The 21,006-nt window shown below is 45.9% G+C and overlaps 1 long non-coding RNA gene across 7 annotated transcripts in view; it reads right to left on the bottom strand.

The window, feature by feature from the left end:
• Positions 1-21,006, bottom strand: part of LOC116183509 (uncharacterized) — a 52,808-nt gene that overhangs the window by 16,743 nt on the left and 15,059 nt on the right. For 2 of the 7 annotated variants that reach the window (XR_014953535.1, XR_014953536.1), the window contains exon 1: positions 633-21,006. This exon is cut by the window's right edge and continues 13,922 nt beyond it. This is a non-coding gene — a long non-coding RNA (uncharacterized LOC116183509). The remainder of the gene's footprint in view (positions 1-632) is intronic. The other 5 variants (XR_014953534.1, XR_014953539.1, XR_014953540.1 and 2 more) reach the window with 5 other exon arrangements.

Here is a 21,006-nt window from a genome sequence, read left to right as displayed (position 1 = left end):
TATTTCCTTGTTGTATCTTATTCTGGTCTTCATATTTGTCCCTATGGTTATAGCAGACATAGGAATTCATCATGCCCAAACCCATTTGATTCAGGACTTGGACTTCTGTCACACAGGGCAGTTGCTTAGCTTTTCTCTGACAGATAACAGTAAGCAAATGCATTTTAACTAAGATACCACAGATTTTTTTGCAATTATATTTTTTCATTTTTATAAATAGACATGCAAGAGATGAACAATTTGACCACTTAAAGCACATTTTATTCTGTTTGAACACCTGAAAGATAACTGTATGATTAAGCATCTGCTCTAGCAAAAGTTGGATAAACCCAAACTCAAATATTTTCTGAGTATTTTCTGAATGTTTCCCACACTAGCCAGGAAACAATATTTTGACAGTTCTGAAGTGCTTCCATAATACTATTTTTCTCTGATATTTCTTATTTCTACTGTTTAATATGTTTTTATTTAAACAGAAATTGAGAGTTTTGACTGTAGTTTTTTGAAACATTTCTCTAAGCACAATTCAAAGCACAAATTGAGCCTGTTCCAAAATGAACGAAAATGTAAAAGTCCAGATGCTTGATTGCCTTTGTGAGCTAAGAGCAAAGCTTGAGCCACCTGATATTTACTGGTTTTATTGCTGCACACTTCCCATCTTTAAAATCCTGTTTAATCATTAACTGATGTCTCACAGCTCAGCAATGCAGGTAAAGTTCTTTCTTCATGCCTGGCAGGAAGAGACAAAATGGTACAGTGAGATGAAGAGGCACAGAGGGAATCCCCATCAGTGCCCCCATTCACAGCATGATTTAAGTAATCTTTATATGATGGTAAAAATGGCTGCATCTTCCCTTTAGTCAATGAGTCTTTCTCGTTCACATCTATATTGCACATTTTTGTCCTCTTGCCGTTTACAAAGAAATTCTTCTTCTATCTTTTTCCATCTGCTTGGTCTCTACTTTCCCTGTGAAAGCTGTGGTGCAGGGAAAAGGATCCTGTGTCTTGCTCTGGGATAATCTGTGTATTTGTTGGCAGACAATCAGGTAAATAGCAAAGCAGAGAGATTTGGCATGAGACAAAGTCTGAGTGTTTGGTTTTTGGAAAATTTTTTTGTTGTTTCTAGGGGACTTTTTTCCACATCTCTTTTTGAGAATGTTTCACTTAGGCTGCCCTTCAGTCGGGGAGAGAATAGGAGCCCATTATATAAAAGCCTGAGGTTTGATATTACAGATACTCACAGGAAAGTGGGACTTTCCTTTTATTGTTCACAACAAATATTTTCCTTCATGAGAAGCATAATAAAAAGGCAGATCTGAAGTTAGGGGGGGAAAGTGTTTTGCCCAACTTTATCTGATATGAATTGCTTGTGAAGTTTTACAAGAAATATATTGTTTGAGCTAAAGAACACCAGCTGATACTCCCTTTCCTTTTTGAATGCATCATTACTAAATAAATATGGGAGAAGATAAAGTAAAAGTATTCTAATGCTTCACAGAAAAAAAACCCAACCAAACAAAAAGACCTAAAACCAACAACAACAACCACCACTAAAACAACCAATCAAACAAAAAACCTCTTAAAAAATAGCTAATAACTCGTGGTGCTGGGTCTCTGCATATGGTCTGTCTCTGCTTGGGGGTGAACGGCTCTGTTCCTGGGTCTGCAGCACCTCTGCGTGGGCTGAGCCAAGAAAAGTGATTCCTCATCTCTGCTTGCAGGATTTACTGCTAACCTGCTTGGCAGCTCTGTCATGAAACATGTTAGAGGTGTCCATGCTAACCCTTTAACTGCCAGCTTTCCATCACTTGGCAGAAATAAATCCCTGTGCTTTTCAGTATCAAACAAGACCCAGAACATAAAAATTTTAGCATTTTCCAAGCCTGGAGTTCTGTTAATCACAGGCAAAGCTTGATCCATTCCCACCATGCAGCCCCTCCTCGAATTCACTCCAGAGAGGAAAGAGTGTTTCCTCATGTGGCACTGAGAACTTCCTGAGCCAGGGAAATGATGCAGAAGGAGCAGGAGAACCTTGGGCTCGCCATGCCCAAACTCCCCTCTCCACTGGTGCTCCAAGGTGTCTCATGAGTGGCTGAGCTGTGTTTCCCAGCTGCAGCCACTCCGTGTGGGTTGGGATCACCAAGCCATGTCTCTGGGACTGTCCCTCCTTTCTGGCAGAAGCCATAGCCCCACATGCCCATCCAGGGTGTGCGACACTCTGACTTTTCAGGATGGCTGAGCTGCAGCTTAAGCAAGAGCTCTGACCTGAGCACTCTTTGAATTCTGAACTCTTCAATCACCACTTCTGTAAGCAGGTGTTTTCTGTCTTGTATAAGGGGTCTGTGCTCTCTTTCTCTGCATGCCCCATGTCTGCATAAGATGTTCATGAAGCACAGGGCAAATTTTCAGCAGATCTTGGGCTTTGTCTTCATACAAGCTGACTCTGAAACAGACTAAAGTTTTATATGTTCTGTATTAATTCAGGGAGGTGCCAGGAATGGACATGTCTCTTTCAGAATAAACTGAGTTGTCAAAAACAAAGGAAATAGCCTTTTTGGGAAAATTGCTAGAGGAGAAAAATAAAGCTGATCTAATTTAGGCAGATATAGAAAAGTGAAGTTTGGAGGTGTGAAGAACCATGCTAGACTTATATTTCTGGAAAGCCACTCTCTGTACTGGAGAAAAATTAATGGGGAATTATACAACTAATGCATGATATGCTGAAGAAAGCAGAACTAATTAAAGACTCTGTGTGACCAGAGGGAAAAAAAAACTAGTCAGTGTTGGAGATTAAAACAGAATTTCCACCCTCTCTGTTACAACAAGAGCTGTTGGCAGGTGTGTATCTGGGTTCATTTCAGCAGCATGCTTAAAATCATGGTTTCATTGTATAATGTAAAAGGGAAGAAAACTATTTCAAGAAAATAATTTTTTAAAAATTATAAAACCTTTTCGTAGTTTTCCTCAGTGCTCAAAGTGAAATTTCACAAGACTCATTCTTAATTTGGAATTTTTTACTAAATATATGTGTCATATTTTGCAAAAAGTCTATAGGTCGTTCTTCAGCCATATGTTGGATAGTATTGTCATATAAAAAGCACACCGGAAAAATTCTTGGTTTTAGTGATTAGATCATACTAAAAAAAAGCATTTATTATTCATACCATCTACATATGCCAGTGGTTCAGAAGGACTTGGGCTACATTGACAGCTGATGGCAATGTTTACATCATACATAGAAATTCACTTTTACAAGTTTATGGAATTTTGAAAAATTCTTTCTAACATATATGTTCTGGTATAACAGAGTCAAGTAAAACTGGAAGCCAATGAATCTCTAAAGATCATTAAAAATTCTCTTTTAATTTTAAAATACTTTTCCTATTCATAATGATTTAATGAAGTCATGCCAAAGATTAAATTGTACTAATTACATAATTTCTGAAATTAAACAATTTTAAACTATAATCTAACAAAGCATAATTAATGCTGGCATGAGCAACCCTTAATTAACCATGGAGTTTTTACAGAACCTGATGTTTTTAATAGGAAATTTGTTGTGGGATATTTTTTTCTTCTAAAGTCACCCCAGGACAGAATATTAAAGTTACTGCAATGTAGGAAAGAACCTGTGTTAAGTAAATGCATGAATAATTTGCCTTCCTGCATTGCTCTCTAGAGGGATGTGTTACTCTCTGTGCATCCTTTCCTAGGTGTAAATATTGGGAAAGCGCTGCAAGCAAAACTAGAGGCACAGAATTAGCCTTATGCCAAAAATTCTTTCCATGTGATCACAACCCCACTTAAGAGGGCACTTGGCCATTTTTGCACATCCAGCAGGGGGTTGGTCCAAAAAGTTCAGTCTGCTCACTGTCTTAGACAATGTCACATTACTTAAAAAAAACAAAACAGAAGAAAACCAGGTAAAACTTCGGATCTCACAAGAAGTCCTCTGAGGTAGGGAGCATTTGACAAAAAAACCTCCATATTTTTCTTTGGTGTCTTGGTCATGGCACTCAATCTTTTTCAAGATTTTAGAAGGAGAAGCTGCCTGAAAAAAAATTTATTTGAAAGATCAAAGGAGTGATATTTATTACCCAAAGGTTCACTGTAGCTCCTGAGCATGGAGGAGAGGTAGCCACAAGAGGCCTTCACCATTTTCATCCTCCCTCAGCCTGTCAATACCATGAGCCCAGCAGGAGAGCATCCCCAGAGCTGATTTCTGCACACTGCTGGTCCCACAGGCAGGCACTGAGCCCTTTGGGGTGGTGAGCATTGTGGCCTGCCCAAAAACACTCAGCCATGCAAGACACCCTCAGAGATAAGGAGAGACCATCTTCACCCCATGGTGCTCCTGCTGGGGCCACAGGCAGCAGGCTCATCCCTCAACCCCTGGATTAAAGGTTGGGCTTAATGGTCTTAAAAACCTTTTCCAACCTAATCAATTTGATGATTTTACTCATATGATGTACCTGTGTGTTATTAAAACTCACCTGCTGTTGTAAAATGCAGGTAAACCCAGTGGGAAGAAATGATGATGCCCAATTTCATTTCAAAAGGCTGGATGATTTCTTTATTATAACTATGCTATAATACATTAATATACTATATAAAGGAAGATACTAAAACTACATACCTACTTTCTCTAACTACCATTCTAACTAATCAACAACTTGTGATCTCTTGAGAGTCCAGACACAGGTGAATGGGATTGGCCATCAGGCTCAAACAATCCTCACCAAAATCCAATCAAGCAATCACCACAGGTATACAATTCTCCAAGCACGTTCCACGTGCGAAAACCAAGGAGCAGAAATAGAAATTGTTTTCTCTTTCTTTCCTCTGTGCTGCTCTATGAAAAAATCCTGAGAGAAAGAAATGTGCTTGCCACAGCCTGCCTCAAGCTGGCACTGCAAGCCTGAGTTTTCCCAGCACGCAGAGCTGTCCAGTTTGGTTAAGCCCCTCATGCACAGCTCCGTGTTGGCCATCACCAGCTCATTTGTGGGGGGCAGTGGGTCAGGCCAAAAAGAAATCTGATATTGTTGATTTTTGTCTTGAAGCGCTGCGACCTAATCAAGGCAAACTGAGTGAAATTCAGCAGGAAAACTGAAAGCTCCCTGTCCAGATGGATCTGAGAGGAAAGCTGAGCAGGACTGGCTGCAAACAAATGCGTGGGAGGTTGTTTGAAGAGATGTCCTGTACTTCCCACGCTGACCAGTGCCACCTTTATGTGATCTGGGTGCTCTCCACTGCATTCTGTCAGGGACAAAGCAGAGACAGGAGGCTGCAAATGCCACAGCAGCCTGTGGTGACCCAGCCTCCAATGCTTCCTGGGAATATTTCAGAGATGTTTTCCTGGGCGTGCAGGGAGGTCTCAGCAGGGCTGGAGGGATGCAGGTGGCCCTGCCAAGTGTTTGTCACCTGATGTCTTGACATGCAGCAGCCCTGGGCAAGGTGTCAAGTTAAAACAGAAAACAAGTCTGTATTCACAATTCAGACCAAGATGGTGCAAAGTAGATGAAGATGACTGGCCCAGGTCAGAGCAGAGACGAGAACAGCTGCCTTAATGAAAATACTCCAGAAATACAACGTTTCAGCCCAGGCTTGCTATGGAGTTATAAAAAAAATCATAGAAATCAAACAAATAAAATGTTATAAGTAAGTAACATACATAAAGGGCATTTTTCACACTTTGGTCTTGAAATGCACTGATGACACACACAATTAAGTGCATTTCAATATAATAGGCAGAGTTAAGGGTCTTTTTTTGTAACGTGCTATTTCACACATGGTTGGTTTTTTGGGAGAGAATGAACATATTTATTGTTTATGCAATACATAGAACCTACCCATTCCTATCAGCATTCTGTGCATTATGAAATATTTGTTCAATGCCTATCAGCCCCTGTCCACAGAAGTGTAGATATGCCAGTATGAAAGCCAGGCTGAGGGAAAAGAGGCCAGACATGTGCTCTGTGCCATGGGGAGAGTCTTTGTGTCAGCAGTACCATGATCCAGTTTCACCTTTTATGCATATTCTAATAAGCCAGCAGCAGTCTTCCACCCTGTACCACTCTGGGCAAACCAAAAATAGCACAAAGACTCAGCTCACTTCCTTTTAAAAGCTTCCTTCTTCCACCTTCCTTTTAAAAGCTTTCTTCTTCCTCCCTGTTTTTCCTAGGGGAATGGCTAGTATGACTTTTTGAGCCTGGTTACTATTTTTTTCATCTTGATTTCTGATTTCATTTCACCTCTGCTAAAGTATCACAAACTGAATCACCAGGGGTCCTCCAAACTGCAAAAGCAAGCCCAGCTCCTGCTGGCGAAGGGGCTCATAGATGGAGCTAGAGGCAGTGGGTTGGTATCACAAACAGCTGGAACAGTGTGAGGCAGGGTGGGAGCAGAGGGGAGATGAACCACCCACAGGTGCTCACCTGGGACAAGATGAGCACCAACTACAGGAGTCATGAGAGAGACAGTCACCCTAAGGTCAGCTTGAGCAACCTGATCTAAGGAAAAATTTAATGGCAGGGAGGTTGGAATAAAGTGATTTTTAAAGATTCCTTCCAACCCAAACCTATCTATGATCCTCTCAAACTCCATCCTAATGTCCACATTTTTCTGAAAAAGGAGCTCTTTCTCGCCTGCTGTAAGCTCTGCTTTCTGTGAAGCATCCACCCTGCAAACCCAAGAATCACAACATCTGTTTATAGTTTTGAAGGAAAGGTGAGTTTCTACCCCAAAGGCACAGAGCACTTTGCAAAGGAGAATCATGCTCCTTCTGGAGCACACAAATAAAGCACACTTCTTTATTTGCACACAAATGAAGAAGTGGGCATTGTCATGGAATAAACACATAATCTGTTTTGCAGACCCAGGTCAGGCAGAAGAGGTTTGTTTGTGCTGCTATTGGAAAGAAGGCAGCAATCTGTATGATCTGATGCAAAATAAAAGTGCTGGGACTTGTGTACATTTACAGCAGATAAAAAACTGCCCCGAGGAAAGGCATGGAAAGAAACTTTGTTAGAGCAGATGTGCTCCTGCCTCATTGGTGACTCAAGGACTGCAGCCCTGTGGCCTCACACAGCTCTGCTCAGCCTGTCCCTCTTGCTCCAGATGCTGCTGTGTCCATGAGCAACTTCAGGCCTGTGTCCACACTATTATTTCACAGTGCTGTGATTCCAAGCAGAGCTCCTGCTTGAGGAGGGAAGGATCTGTCTCCTGCTTCCAAGGATGCTTCCAAAAATGTTTCGTTTCTTCCTTCTTTGTCTTGCATGACAGATCCATAGCTAAAGATGGGGCAATGTTGGAACATTTCTTATAGAGAAGAGGAGGTATCAGGCTGGCAGAGTAAAACAATTCCTGTGCTGACTTGTGTGCAGGAGCCAGAGCACACCGTCTGTATTGCCCAGAAAAAAACAAAACAAAACAAAACAAACCTCAACTGCATGGACAAAGTTGAACAAAGCCTACATGAGAGAGCAAAAATAAACCGAAAATCCCTCCTTGTGCTGCATCCCTGTGTCAGCAGATGGCCCCGCACGCCGCGGCGCTGCCGGGTCAGCGGGATGGGCGGAGGCGGCCTGGCTGCGGCCGCTGCTGCGGCTCCGCTTTCTGCCTGCGGGGATACCGACCTGCCTCAAAACCTGCAAAAACCCACGGGTTTTGTCTAGCCACTGTCCTCTCTGCCATCTTTCCCAGCCTGACCTTATTCTTTTCTAATGATGCCCATCCCGCCCCGCTGGCTCCGGAGGGGCAGCCTAGGATGAGCCCGGAGTCATTCATCGCTGCCCAGCCCAGCCGATGGCACTCGCTGGCAGGCACCGCAGCACAGCAGCTGCGGCAGCCCTGCCCTCCTGCCCGCAGCATCCCAGGCACCCCGCTGCCTTCCCGCATGCGGCACCGCATCCCCGGGAGCGCTGCAGGCGTCCTCGGGCACTGAGTACGTCTGCAGCTGCCATCCACCACACTGCGGAAAATACAGCTCAGAACAGAGGCTTGTGGCATCTCTTCCCATGCATAATGCTGGAAGCCTCTAGAGGTGCGATCTGCTTGACTTTTTCCCTATCTTGCAACTCAATTTACTGGTGTTTGTCTCCCGTGACCGTGCAGAGTCAAAAATTGAATTTCATAGAGAACACATTTAGGTTGGTGATGCAAGCCAAAAGCACTCTTATGGAACAGCACAGGCTTGGAATAGTCAGGGAAAAGTGCAACCTTTCCAGCTAGAGCAGATTGCTATGGAGATATCAGGAAGGTTTGTCAAGGGTGGCAATCGCCTGAGTAGTTTAAATCATGTAAACAGATTTTTACCTATACAGGAGCATCCAGGCTGTCAAAAGGGGCTGCAGTTACCAAAAAAAAAAAAAAAAAAAAAAAAAAAAAAAAAAAAAAAGTCCATTTGTTCTCTAAAACTAGAATCGTAGAATGATTTAGGTTGGAAAAAACCCTTAAGGTCCTCAAGTCCAACCTTTAAGCCAAGCCCAACATTAAAACATCTACTTCCAGGGTCAGTGATCCCATCCAGCCCCATAGGCTCCTGTTTGTCCAAGCAGTGTAGCAGGTCACTGACCATTTCCCCTTGGGTTTAGGGGGCTTCATTCTGCTCCTCACCTCTGTTTTCCAGCTCAGGGGCCTGGCTGTCTGGAGAGCAGCTGGTCTTAAAAGACTTAAATACTGAGGTAAAGAAGGCCTTTGTCACTACGTGTCCCCTGCATCCAATGAAGGACAGAGATTCTCCTCAGCCCTCTTTTTGTTGTGAATATATTTACAAAAACATTTTATATTGTCTATTACAGCAGTAGCCAGAATAATTTCTAGCTGGGCTTTGGCCCTTGTAATTTTCTTCCTGCATAACTCCACAACCTCCTTGTAGTCCTCCTGAGTTGCCTGCCCCTTCTTCCAAAGCTGGTAAACTCTTTTTTTTCCAGACAAAGCTATCTTTTCAGCCAGGTCAAGTCTTCTCCTCCACTCTTCATCTTCTGACACATGGGGACAGCATGCTCTTGCACTTCTAGGATTTCCTCCCTGAAGAATGACCAGCCTGCCTGGACCCCTTAGCCCTTCAGGAATCTGGTACTACACTGTAGCAGTGGTTTTTTGTTCTCTCCCTCACCACACAGGATATTATTAAAAAAGGTGTCTGAAGTTGTTTAGGCAGGGGATGGCACCATTTCTACACTGAAGAGGCACAGAAAAATTTTCCTCAGAGGATTGAAGCTGACTTGAAGGAGGTTGCCTATGAATGGGGGGCTTGGTCACATCATTGGATCTGGGCTGAAAAGACCCCCGTTTATCCACACTGATCTCCTTCACAGCCCTTCCCTCCCCGAGGGACACACATTGTTCTGCCTGTGCAGAGCATTTCTCACCTGTGCAGAGCATTTCTCACCTCACCTTAAACTGGTATTTCAACACTGTTATCAATGTTTTGCTGTTTCTTTTTAAACCCTGCTGCCTTTCCTCCCACTACCTCAGCTTTTCTATTTATTTCCTCTATGTCTGAGTTGTTTTCATTTATGAAGATAAAAGCCATGGAGAAGTGAAAGTGAGAAACTTTCTCACTTGAATTTCTACAAAGGCAAATCCTTGACCCTGAGCTGCCAGAGAAGATCCTTGCATGGTGGCAGTGTGCCTGGTCCCAAAGAGGGACACAAAGGCCCCATCTGTGTGAATGCAATGTCCAGGCACTGGTGCCCAGCTGTCTGCATGCTCATCTTGGTGGGACAGCCCTGGACACAAACTTGGCCACAGCCTCCCCAAGCAATTCCTGCAGTGTATTCAGGACTTAACCCAACACAGGAGCCATCCCCAGCAGCAAACTGGATGCACACATTCCTTTAAAAGGTAAAAGTGTAACAGGATGGATGCAGCCTTATCACACCGTGCAACCTCAAGGTCAGGGAAAAGGCAAAGGAGACTTTTATAAGACAAAACTGAAAGTGATGATGTTTCAAAATGAAAATAAAAATGTTCTCTCTCAGCAATGCTGAGCTTTGGCTCCCTTGACAAATTCCAGACAAATCAAGGCAAGAGCGTGCTCATTTGGACAGACAGTGGCTGAAAGCCATTCCTTCAGGGAAGCTGGCACAGCATTCCCAGCACACAGAACAAACCATGCTCTGCCTATTCCCACCTGCCCACCAGAGCCCTGTGTTCAGCAGGGTCAGCTTCTCTGGGGGATGTCCCATGGGCACTGCAGGGCACCATTTGGAAGGGAAATGTAAAGAGCTCCAGCTCACATGCACTATAAAAATAGCCACATCCATCTACAGAACCACTGCCCTGCTTTTCAACTCAGTCCCACGTCCTCCCTGGAGCTACAGCTCCCGAACAGATCTGACTGTGCAGAACCTGTGTCCACACCGTGGCTGGGCTGTGGTTCAGGCATTTTAATGCAGAGTTTGTTGGAAATGTGGAGTTGTGAAAGGCACCAGGTGCCTTCCCTCCTGCCCCATCTGCTCTGCTTTGGCAGAAGGTCACAACAGGGTGGCACAGGAACAGTGCCAGGCAGCATGGGTTGGGGAGCTGGTGTGTCACAAGAGCCCAGACTCCAGGATACATCCCAGGAATTCCATCCCCTGAATGCAGTTGTCATTTGGGTAAGCCACCCATGGCAGCCATCACCATGGGACTTCAGTGACTGCTCATATTTCTGCTCTTACCACAAAATTTGCAAAAGGCCCCAAGATCTCTGGAGCAGCCCCATAGTTCCAAAAGGGCTGCCCAAGCCATGAGCAATCTGTGTTGCTGGGGTTGCCTGGCCTGTTGCTCCCTGAGATCTCAGCCTTCCCATGCCTCACTCCTTCACCACAGAGCACAGGGAAGGAGAAATCTTCCTGCCATTTGGTCAGGCTGTGTAGGAGGAATAAGCATCCCCATAACTCAAACCAGGACAGCCCTGCATAGTGTGAGAGCAGTGCTTCAGGGGCCAGCAGCCCTAGGAATGAGCAGCAGTGCCTCTCTCCCCTCCCATCTCCATGTGCCCCCTCCAGCCACTCCTTTCCCCTTTTCTGGTGCCCATCTCCTTCCCACTGAGCTTAGCTGCAAACCACGGCTCTGCCTTTGCCTTGGCAGGCTCCAAATTCACACTGTGGTCAGAACCTGTGCTGGGGCCCTTCTCCCCAGGCTCAGTCTTGTTGAGAATCCAAGCAAACGGGCTGGCCTCCGTGCTGGGTTTTATCATTACTCATCCAGCTTGGGCAGGATGGGACAGGGTAAAGGTTGCACAAGGAAGATGCTTGATACCTTGTAAAGGGCCAGCCTGAAGAGCACTAAAATCATTGGAGGATCTATTGCCTAAGGATGCCTTCATGACTCACAGCAATGAAAAGGAGCCTTGCTCCCTGGGCTGGCATACAAAGACATCTCAAAAGGATCCTGGTGTGGGCTGACTGGTAAATGGCAAAGTTCTCAGGTGTTTATGAGTGAAAGGTGTGTTTGATGACTAGGCTTTAACATGTTAATGCCTGCTGTGCCCTGATGTGCAATGTGTTCACTATTTTAGAATAAACCCCCAAGATTTGTTTCAAATCAGCCCTGAAGGATTATAGCCTGTGTCTAAAAACCTCCATGTGTCAAATTGTTTCAGGACTCTCACTGTGTTATCACTCAGGGTCTGAAATCTGTAATCAAAAGCTCTGCTGAGCCTCCACTTTCCTTAAAACATTTCCCTCCTTGAGTACAATCTTCACATCAGGAACAGGGAATGCATCAGCTCCTTCACTGCTGAGCAGCAGCAGCACAGTAGTGCATGGCTGTGATTTTAAGTTCTGATATGGAGAAGCTGATGTGGAGCTGCTTTCTCAGCAGTAGAACTCCTGTCCCTGCTTAGCCAGTCACATTTACTCCTGGCAGCAGCCCCCAGCCTCAAATTAGCATTGGGATACCCTGGGCTCGTGCACAGTGAGGGCCCGTGGGGTGGAGGAGCAGAAGGAGGGGTAGCAGATTTTGGGTTTGTGCTCACAGCAGCTCCTGTTGTGTTGAATGATTGGAACCTGACATGTCTCAGAGATCCTCAGCAGCAAAAGGAGACATGTGGGAATATTTCTGTGGTGCAGCCTGGCTGCCCATGCAGGAATGAAAGGGAAAAACCACATTGGAAAGGATTGTTCATCCATACCAGTCTCACTCCCAGGCTTGTCTGCACCAATGTGCTCTGCTGGCATCATGAGAACGTCAGGTGGGCCTGGCTAAATGCACTGAAGGGTATGAAATTTGTTATTCCCTTTCCTACTAGTCCTCCTTCCTCTCCCAAAATCTCCACCACTGGTCTTCTTCAAAATCTCATATTCTGAGGATCTGTATAATAAAGTAACAAACCCAGTGCAAAGTCTCCATGTACTACTTGTACTGAACAGAGGCATCTGCCATGGTGTCTCCTGGCAGCTGCCCATCCCCTGAGCAGCCCTGAGACCCCTGGGAATTCTGTTATTTTGATCCAAAAGCTGCCAGGTATCTTGGAAGCCAGATTTGCTTTCAAAAAAATGCTGTGTTTCCAAAACAAAACTGCAGGATTTTGCTTTCTTTCATGTTGTTTGAGGTTCCCTTCTAAGCCCACATGAAAATAATTCTGCAAATCCCAGCATAATTTCAAGGAAGTGGGGCTTCCCAGTCAGCTCTAGCATTGTCAGCCCTCTCTTACCTCCTTTCTGCTGTGCCTCCAGTTGCTGAGACTTGGAGGCACCACTGTGCTGGTTTTAGGGAACACTGTGCCAGTTTTCCAAAAGAGCAAGAAGCAAGAGGACAAGGTCTTAAACTGAGCCAAAGTCCAGGAGTTTCCATATCCTTCCAAGTCATTGCTTCCAGCATCTTCCTCCCCTTCTTCTGTTAAAGATGGGCTCTCCTTGAGGTCTTCCCATGGAGTGGCTGCTGTAGGGAATTTGTCAGAGCCTTACAGGGTGTAGGATGATCCAGACCCATTGAAGGAATAACCAGTGCAACTCCCAGTTAGCCTGAAATGGTGCAGATAGCTCCAGGCAAAATAAAATTCTCTGTTTCTTTAACTGGAAACTAGAGGAAGAGCTGCTAATTCCAGTACTGATCAACCCTGCAACTCATCTGAGGGAAAAAAATTATTATAATTGCTGTTAAGAGCTGGGGATTGCAGAAAGACTGGTGGGATAATCAGTAATCAGTGACAGAGCAGTTGTACCATGGCCTGTCTCTCTTCCAATAACGTAGGATGAATATTGCTCCATGGAGTGGGATGTTCAGGAGAACAAGAAACACAGGCAGTGCATATAGAATGGGGACTCACTGTGTCTAGAAGAGGATTTGAGGGATTTAGGGGGATCATCTGTACCAGCTCTCAGTGTGATGTTGCAGCAAAAAGGACTGAGACTGAAGAACAGATGGGAAATCTGTGCCTTAGTCAAACACAAGCTGTTGGACACAACAGGAGGAGCTGGTTACATTTTATAATTCTGTGTCAAACAAGAAAGCAAATGAGATGTTCCAACGGAGTGTAAGTTTTTGATTTGCCAAGGGTCACACATGATATTTATAATGAAAAAATATATTTGAAGATGTCTGTGAAGCCCTGTGGCAAACATCCATCTTCTGAATCTTTCTCTCTCTTGAATGAGAAATATCAAACTGTTTTCATTGCTTTTCCTTTCTTTCCCCCCTTAGGTTGGAGTGGGCTGGCTGGGAAAGCTGTGGCTGTGAAAGGCTGCACTCAGCACTGGTATTAGGAAAGTTGCTTTTGAGAAGAAATTCTGATTATAGCACAACCTTGTCCTGCTGCACTTTGCACTCAATCCTGCCTGGATCCTATAGCATGAACCTTCTGCAGATCCCACTGCTGTGGGCACCACTGCAATGGGAAGCATCATTCTCACTTCAGAGGTTCTCCTGGTCCCCGCTGCAACTGTCCTGGCTCTCAAAACTTGCTCTGCCTCACTGCCCTGCAGCAACTGTGGGTCACCAGTGAAATGGGCTCAGAGCTGGGATTTGCTTTGGAAAAACCTCCAGAAGGGGGAATGCTCCCGGCGTGCTGGCAGCTCTTGTTAGCTCAATGTCAGAGCTGCTGCACCAGGGACGTGGGAAGTGACATGCAGCTCATCTGGGAAGCTTGGCAGCACTTTCCCTGCAAGCAGTTCAGCTGTGCTCCTCAGGGAGGGAGGAGGAAGTGTCCTCATTTCCCCGCGAGCACGAGGCACAGTGTACTCCAGCATGTGTGCATGAGAGCTGCACCTTCACCTGGGGATGGGACCAAGGGACATTTCCTTCCTCTTACAGAACCATGTCACAAGGGAGATATTGCAGCAATACACAAGAGATCAAAGATGGTTTTTTTTTGCTAGAGGGCTGGGAAGAGAAGGGTTATAAGGTACTTTCCCATCCAAGCCTTTGGGAACTCTGCTGGAGTTGCAGAGAGTCTCTGTGTTCCTGCTGGCCAAGATCTCAGCTGCCTGGGAGGGACAGAAGCTGCTCCAGGGAGCAAAGCCATGGACAGGGATGTTAGCAGGTTCCTTGCAGTGTGAGATGGACCCTGGAGAGCAGCAGGGAAACCACGTGAGTCAGCAAATTCACCTTCCCAGTCATTGTTGTGTTCATGCTCTCAGCTCCTCCTTTCCACACCCTCTCACCCCCAGCTCTTCAGCACAAAGCCTGAGCCAGTGTCACCACAAAAGCAAGGAAAGACAACAGAGCTGTGGCTCATCTCACTGTGGTGAGGTCTCCACACTGACCTGCTCCTGTAATGAAGGAAATTGCAGCCTCCTGATTTGGACCAGGGATGACATTCAGTCCTCAGAGAAGAGGGAGGAGGAGTGAGTCTGGTTTCCCAGGGCTGCTGGGAAATCCTGCTCCCTCCAGGTATGAGACCTGCTGAATGCTCTGTAGTTTTGTTACAGACCCTGCATAAGCAGATCTGCTCAATGAACAGGATAGGCAGAGCTTGTATTCCCATTTCAAGGTGTCCAGTGCTGTTGTGTGACTGCCATCCCTCACTGTGGCCTTAGAGGAGTAAAACTGGGCAGTGGTGGAGAGGGAAGCATGAGAAGTTTGTAGGACCACCCATTTCTCAGGGGAAGGGAGGTGTCTTCAGCCCAACAAGTCTGAGGACTGGGATGAAGGGATGATGGAAGGACAGTGATGCCAACACATCTCCTGTTTGCTACCCCCCAGGAGAGTTCTGAGTATTCCATTGCTCCATGTGCCAGGACAAGGTGGGACAAGCCAGTTGGGCTACTGGTCCCTGAAGGACACTGTGCCACAGCCAGGGCTGCAGACTGCCCTCTCCCTGGGCACTAGGAATTCTGTGTCACTGTCTGGGCCAGCTCCCAGCTCCCTGAGCATTCTGTCCTCCAATATTGTCTTTCTCTCCCTCTATCACACACATTTTAGGCATTACTGATGCTCATTCATATTTAACACTGAATACACTTTTCCTGCCCAAAGCCTTCCCTAAACATCAGCTAATGATGCCTCTGTGCTTCCCCCACAGACTGGCATTGGGCATGATGATGCCTGTACCAGGGATTTGCCCAAGAGCATGAAACAGGTCAGCTCCAGAGCTGGAAGTGGAGAGAACAGGCTGTGCTCAGGCCAGACAGGTACCTATGGAGCACCCCACCCCTTCCCCTGGGAAGGACACTCACAAGTGGTGGGTAAAGTCTTCACCCAGGGTTAAGGGACAAAAGACTGATGATCTGTATGGGCTAAGCTGCGCACCCAAACTGCCACAGCAGATGTAAAACCATATTGGGGTACAAATTGTAAGAGGGGAAACTTAGGTTAGATATAAGTAAGAATTTTTTTACTGTGAGGGTGGTGAGACACTGGAACAGGTTCCTCAGGGGGGTTGCAGATGGCCCAACCCTGGAAGGGCTCAAGACAAGGCTGGATGGGACTTGGAGCAACCTGGTCTAGTGGGAGGTCTTCCTGCCCATGGCAGAGGGCTGGAATTAGATGATCTGTAAGGTCCTTTCCAGCCCAAAACACTCTGGGATTCTGTGATATACAATATAGAAGATAAGAAGCGTGGTCCTGCCTGTCTGTACCAAGCCTGTCAGCTACAACTGCAGAAGTGTTTTGCTCCTGGCAGAGACCATCCATCACCCAAATTAAGGTTCTGAGCAGCAGTTCCTGGTAAAGGATGGGTGTTATTAGCTCCAAAGCTCCTGTGTCTGAAAGGCAAAATAATTCACCAGCTTGTTCCTGTTGCCTTGGTGTGCCCAGCCCAGGAAGCATCCCAGAACCAGAAGCTATCTGCATCCCAGCATTTACTGCCTCCTTCTTCTTCTTCTTCTTCTTCTTCTTCTTCTTCTTCTTCTTCTTCTTCTTCTTCATCATCATAATCATCATCATTATCACTAATATTATTACTATTGTTATGGTCTCCCCTGTGCCTGCCTGCAGTTTCCTAGGAAGGGCAGGTCACTAAAGCATTGAAGGAACAGCACACAGTGCAGACACAGCTGGATGAGCTGGGAGAGCATTTCTGTGCAAAAATTATTCCTATTTTCCAGACAGAAGCTTTGCTTCCAAGTGGCAGCTGGATCACATAAGGCAAAACCAAGGAGCAGGAGCTGCTTTGATCTGCTACATGGAGCTGGAGCATCTCATCACTGGAACCCAGAGGTTCCAGGGATGGCTCAGCACAGAGGGATGCCTGTGCCTGCAGGCTGCTCTGCACATTTCCAGCCAAGCCCATTGAAGGATACCTCACTCTTTATGTCAAGTTATTCCTTAATATGTTTTCTTTCCTAGGTGGCATTTTGGGAAATACGTAAATGTCACTGGTGTGTTAAATGAAAGACAGATGAAATACAGTGAAAGACCCATAAAAATGAAATGTGTGTATGCCTCAGCCTCCCTCTTTTACACTCACATTTTTCTTTCTTTTCATCTAGAGTGGAGCAGCTACAGTAGGAGTAAAACCAGCAGGAAGGAGAGGCAGACAGCAGGTGAGGAATGGGACATGTCAAGTAATTGCCCTAAGCCCAGAAAGTCCATGAGTTAAGGTGGCAAAATGTGTCAGTGCCAGCATGACCCTGGTGTGAGGTGTGTTAATCAGAGCAGCAGACTCAAGCTGTCCTCTCCCCTCCAGGGCAGGGTGTGCAGGGGTTGGCCATTCCTGCAGCCCCAGCCCCACACTCTCTGCTCTCCCTGATGATCCCAAGGGACTGCATCCCCCAATCCCCCAGCTCGATGTGTAACAAGGGGTTGCAGGGATGCTGGATGTGTTTGTCATGGCTATCCAGGAGCAGGATTGCTGTAGTCATCAATCCCAGTGCTGTTCCACTGCTTTTCAAGTCAGTAGGAGCAAACCCACAAAGGATTGTGTGCCAGGGCTCAGGCTGCTTAAAATCCATCTGAATGGGATGCTATAGAGCAGTATCAGCTCTAATACTGGTGCTTTTAATTATCCCACAAGTCCTTCCAGTGCCTTTAGTCACACCATTTATTTAGAGTGTCAGTGAAGGGAAATATTCACAGGCACAAATTGCTCAAACAAATTGTGGATGCCCCACCCCTGGAAGTGTCCAAGACCAGGTTGGATGGGGCTGGAGCAACCTGGGCTAGTGGAAGGTGTCCCCATGGCAGGGGGTTGGAACTGGATGTTCTTTAAAGTCCCTTCCAATTCAAACCATCGTACAATTATATCAATAATACAGGATTCCCCTGTAGCCCATGGAGGTCCATGGGAGAGCAGTGATCCACCTGCAGCCCATGGAGGAGCCCCCACTGAAGCAGGTGGATGCCTGGGAGGAGGCTGTGACCCCGTGGTTAGCCTGTGCTGGAGCAGGGTCCTGGCAGGGAGCTGTGGAGAGAGAAGATGATGCTGGAACAGGTTTCCTGGTAGGATTTGTGACCCTGTGGGGCCCCATGCTGGAGCAGCCTGTTCCTGAAGGACTGACCCCATGGAAGAGTGACCCTCAGTGCAGTAGTCTGGGGAGAAGGCTTACCCATGGGATGGACTCATGCTGGAGAATTTCTGGAGAACTGTCTCCCATGGGAGGGACCCAGGGTGCAGCAGGGGAGCAGCTCCTGTCCCTGAGCAGTGGGAGAAGCCATGGGTGATGAACTGACCATAACCTCCCTGAGATGCTGGGGGAGGAGGTAGAGCTGGGAAAGAGGGAGAAGTGGGGGGAAGGTATTTTTAAGGTCTGATTTTACTTCTCATTATCCTGCTCTGGTCTTGTTATTAATAAATGAAATTAATATCTGCAATTCAAGTCTGTTTTATTCATGATATTATATGGTGAGTGATCTCTCTCTGTCCTTATGTCCACCCATGAGCCCTTTGTTACATTTTCTCTCCCCTGCCCATCTGCAGAGGGGAAAGAGAGAGAGGCTTTGATGAGTGCCTGGCATCCAGCCAGCATCAGCCCACTACACCCACAACCTTAGCTGGCTGTTATTTGAAAATTAAACCCACAAACAAAGTGTGCAGCAGATATTTAGTGTTTAGGTGATGTGTAATGATGCAGAGCTGTGTGTGTGCCTGGGGAAGTTAGAGGGGGGGCTGTAGCCTTGATTTCCTGGACCATATGTTACCCCAGATTTGCCAGGGAGGAGCAGCAGCATGCAGAGATGGACACACTTAGAGGACAATGTTTATTCCCTGAGACCTCATCTCACCCTGCAGTGTTATGTTGGATAATCCCAGAGTGATAATGGGAGTGATTTTTGCTTCATCACCTTCTTTGCTTCAGCCTTGCTGGCAGGGGAGTGGTTATGTCACATCCTGACCTCAGCAAAGCAGGAGCACTTCTGTTCCCAGTCACAGCCATGGAAACAGTTTCTAGGGTTTTTTTATTTATTTTATTTTATTTTATTTATTTATTTTATTTTCATCTCTTCAGCCTGGGGGTGCTCTTACTGCAACGAGTCACTGGGTACATGTATAAGAGACAATACTTGGCTAAATGCACAGGGGAGCACAAAGAAACACTAAAATATACCAGAAATCAATATATTTACACTAAATTTCACTTCCGGTGGTTTCAAGCTGTTCATCAAGGCAAAGCTGCTTTTTCCACTTTGTAGATGAGCATTTATAAAATCAACATGTCCAGCCTACAAGCAAGTATAAGTGAGCATATTCTTGTGTCCCCACAATTTACTGCTTTCCTGGAATTACCCCTCTGTGAGTCCAGAACAGATGTCGACTTCATACTTCTAATAAATCCATGCAAGTCCAGCTTTGCATGCAGACAGGGTGTAATTTTTTTTTTTTTTGTTTAAATTGGACAGAATACAAACAGAAGAAAGAATTTGTTATCAACAACCAAAAATGAGTCTTTTTTCACACATGAGCACGTGAAAAGCCAGAAGGCAAAGCAGAAATGGGAATCTGGTGTCTTGGAAAGCCTGCAAGCAGTTTTATGTGTCAGTCATATATTACTGTCTTGTCCACTGTGTCATGAATCTCTGCCTGTATTTGCATGTAAAAATGCCACAGCCTCATTATTAGATATTAATTATATGCTGGATTCAAACGAGAATTACCATAATGTGCCACAGCATCCATAAATACGAGATCCAAGAGGGGCAGAATGGCCTTTTGTTTCCCTCTGCAGAATTATATGCATGACCCAGTTTTTTTCTAATACTGCAGTGGCAGGAGAGACATAGCATTGTTTGTTCCACGCAAAATGGGGAGGGGGAAGGGCTCTATTTTGAAATGTACAGTAAATAAACTCTTGCATTGCAGAAGAAGACCAGAGAAAGGATGCTCAAGCCTCTTGCTCCAGCCAGCCACATTTGCAGAGACATCTCACAGTTAATTATGATACTTGCCTGAACAGTCTGAGGCCACTCTCAGAATCCAATTTTCATGTTAAATACCCCTCTATTACATGCTGGGTCTCCTGTTTGCAATGCAGGTTGGCTTAACCTGCTGGTTTGGGTGGAGACCTGTGAGCCCCAGCCCTTGGTCCCTGCAGGGTTTGGAGGAGCTTGGGGTTCCCTGGATGGCAATGGCAAAGAAGAGGGCTCAGTGCTTAGGCTTGGATGCCTGTGGGACACCAAAGCTGGGAGGTGCATTATCCTTATCCCCAAACACCTCATTCTTCAAACTGTGTGGTCACTAGAATGAGCAATGAGAGAAATGGCAGACAATTCTGGCTGTGAATGAAGATTTTGGTGGCTGAATTTTCACAGCTGAAAACCCTCCACCTTGGGCAGAGGTCCATAATGACAGGAGAAGGGGGAGTATCCAGTTTTCTTGGAGAAATTGCAGTGCTGGTCTAAGGGTGACCCAATGAAGGGAAAAGGACAATGAAGTGATTATCAACTTCCCCCAGGAGTCTAGGAGATAAATAAATACACCGTGAATTCTTAGATACAGTCATAATGATGACATAATGCACAGAGAATGCACAGCACAGAAACCTATTTCTGTCCTTCTGGAGAAAATCTGGGAAGAGCAGAGGAAAGGAAGGCAGTCCCAGAAGGGCACACAGCAGGGCCTGGGATGTGGCCACGGCAGGAAGGTTGAGGAGGAGGAGGAGGTAGGAGAGATTTTTCCAGTTATCAACAACAGTGAAAGGGGGATGTTATTTTAAATACCCACAACTGGAAATGAGACAGAATCCCAGTCCAGTGAATCCCAAGGAGGCTGGGGACAACATTTCAGCTCAGATGGACAAACAGCACACTCATCAGGCTCTGACCATGAGGAGCCAGCTGGGAACTGAAGGGACAGTGATTTTGGGGAGAGTGATCACAAAGTGGAAGAAGTAATTGTTCTCACAAACAAGGAGATATAAGAGCAAGGGCAGAGGGATGCTGGGCCCAAACCAGGATATTTTGGCACATGTGGGTAAGCTGTGGATACCTCCTGAGGAATAAGGAGAGCCAGCACAGCAGGGAAAAGCCCTAAAGACACTGGGTGGTTTATCCTGCCAGGAGCAAGGCAGAAAACACGAACACTGAGCCCAACACCAGTGGCCCTGCTGCAAACCCAGGGCAGAGGGAGGTGGGAACTGTGGGAGCTCATGTATTTGCATCAAAACCTGCTCCATTGTGAAACCACACAGGAAGGCCTGAATG

This window comes from Lonchura striata, chromosome 3, assembly GCF_050655825.1.
Source record: "Lonchura striata isolate lonStrDom1 chromosome 3, ASM5065582v1, whole genome shotgun sequence".
NCBI classification, from domain to species: Eukaryota; Metazoa; Chordata; class Aves; order Passeriformes; family Estrildidae; genus Lonchura; species Lonchura striata.
The sequence above is the reverse complement of the archived record's forward strand: the minus strand, read 5'-3'. Positions and strand labels throughout refer to the sequence as shown.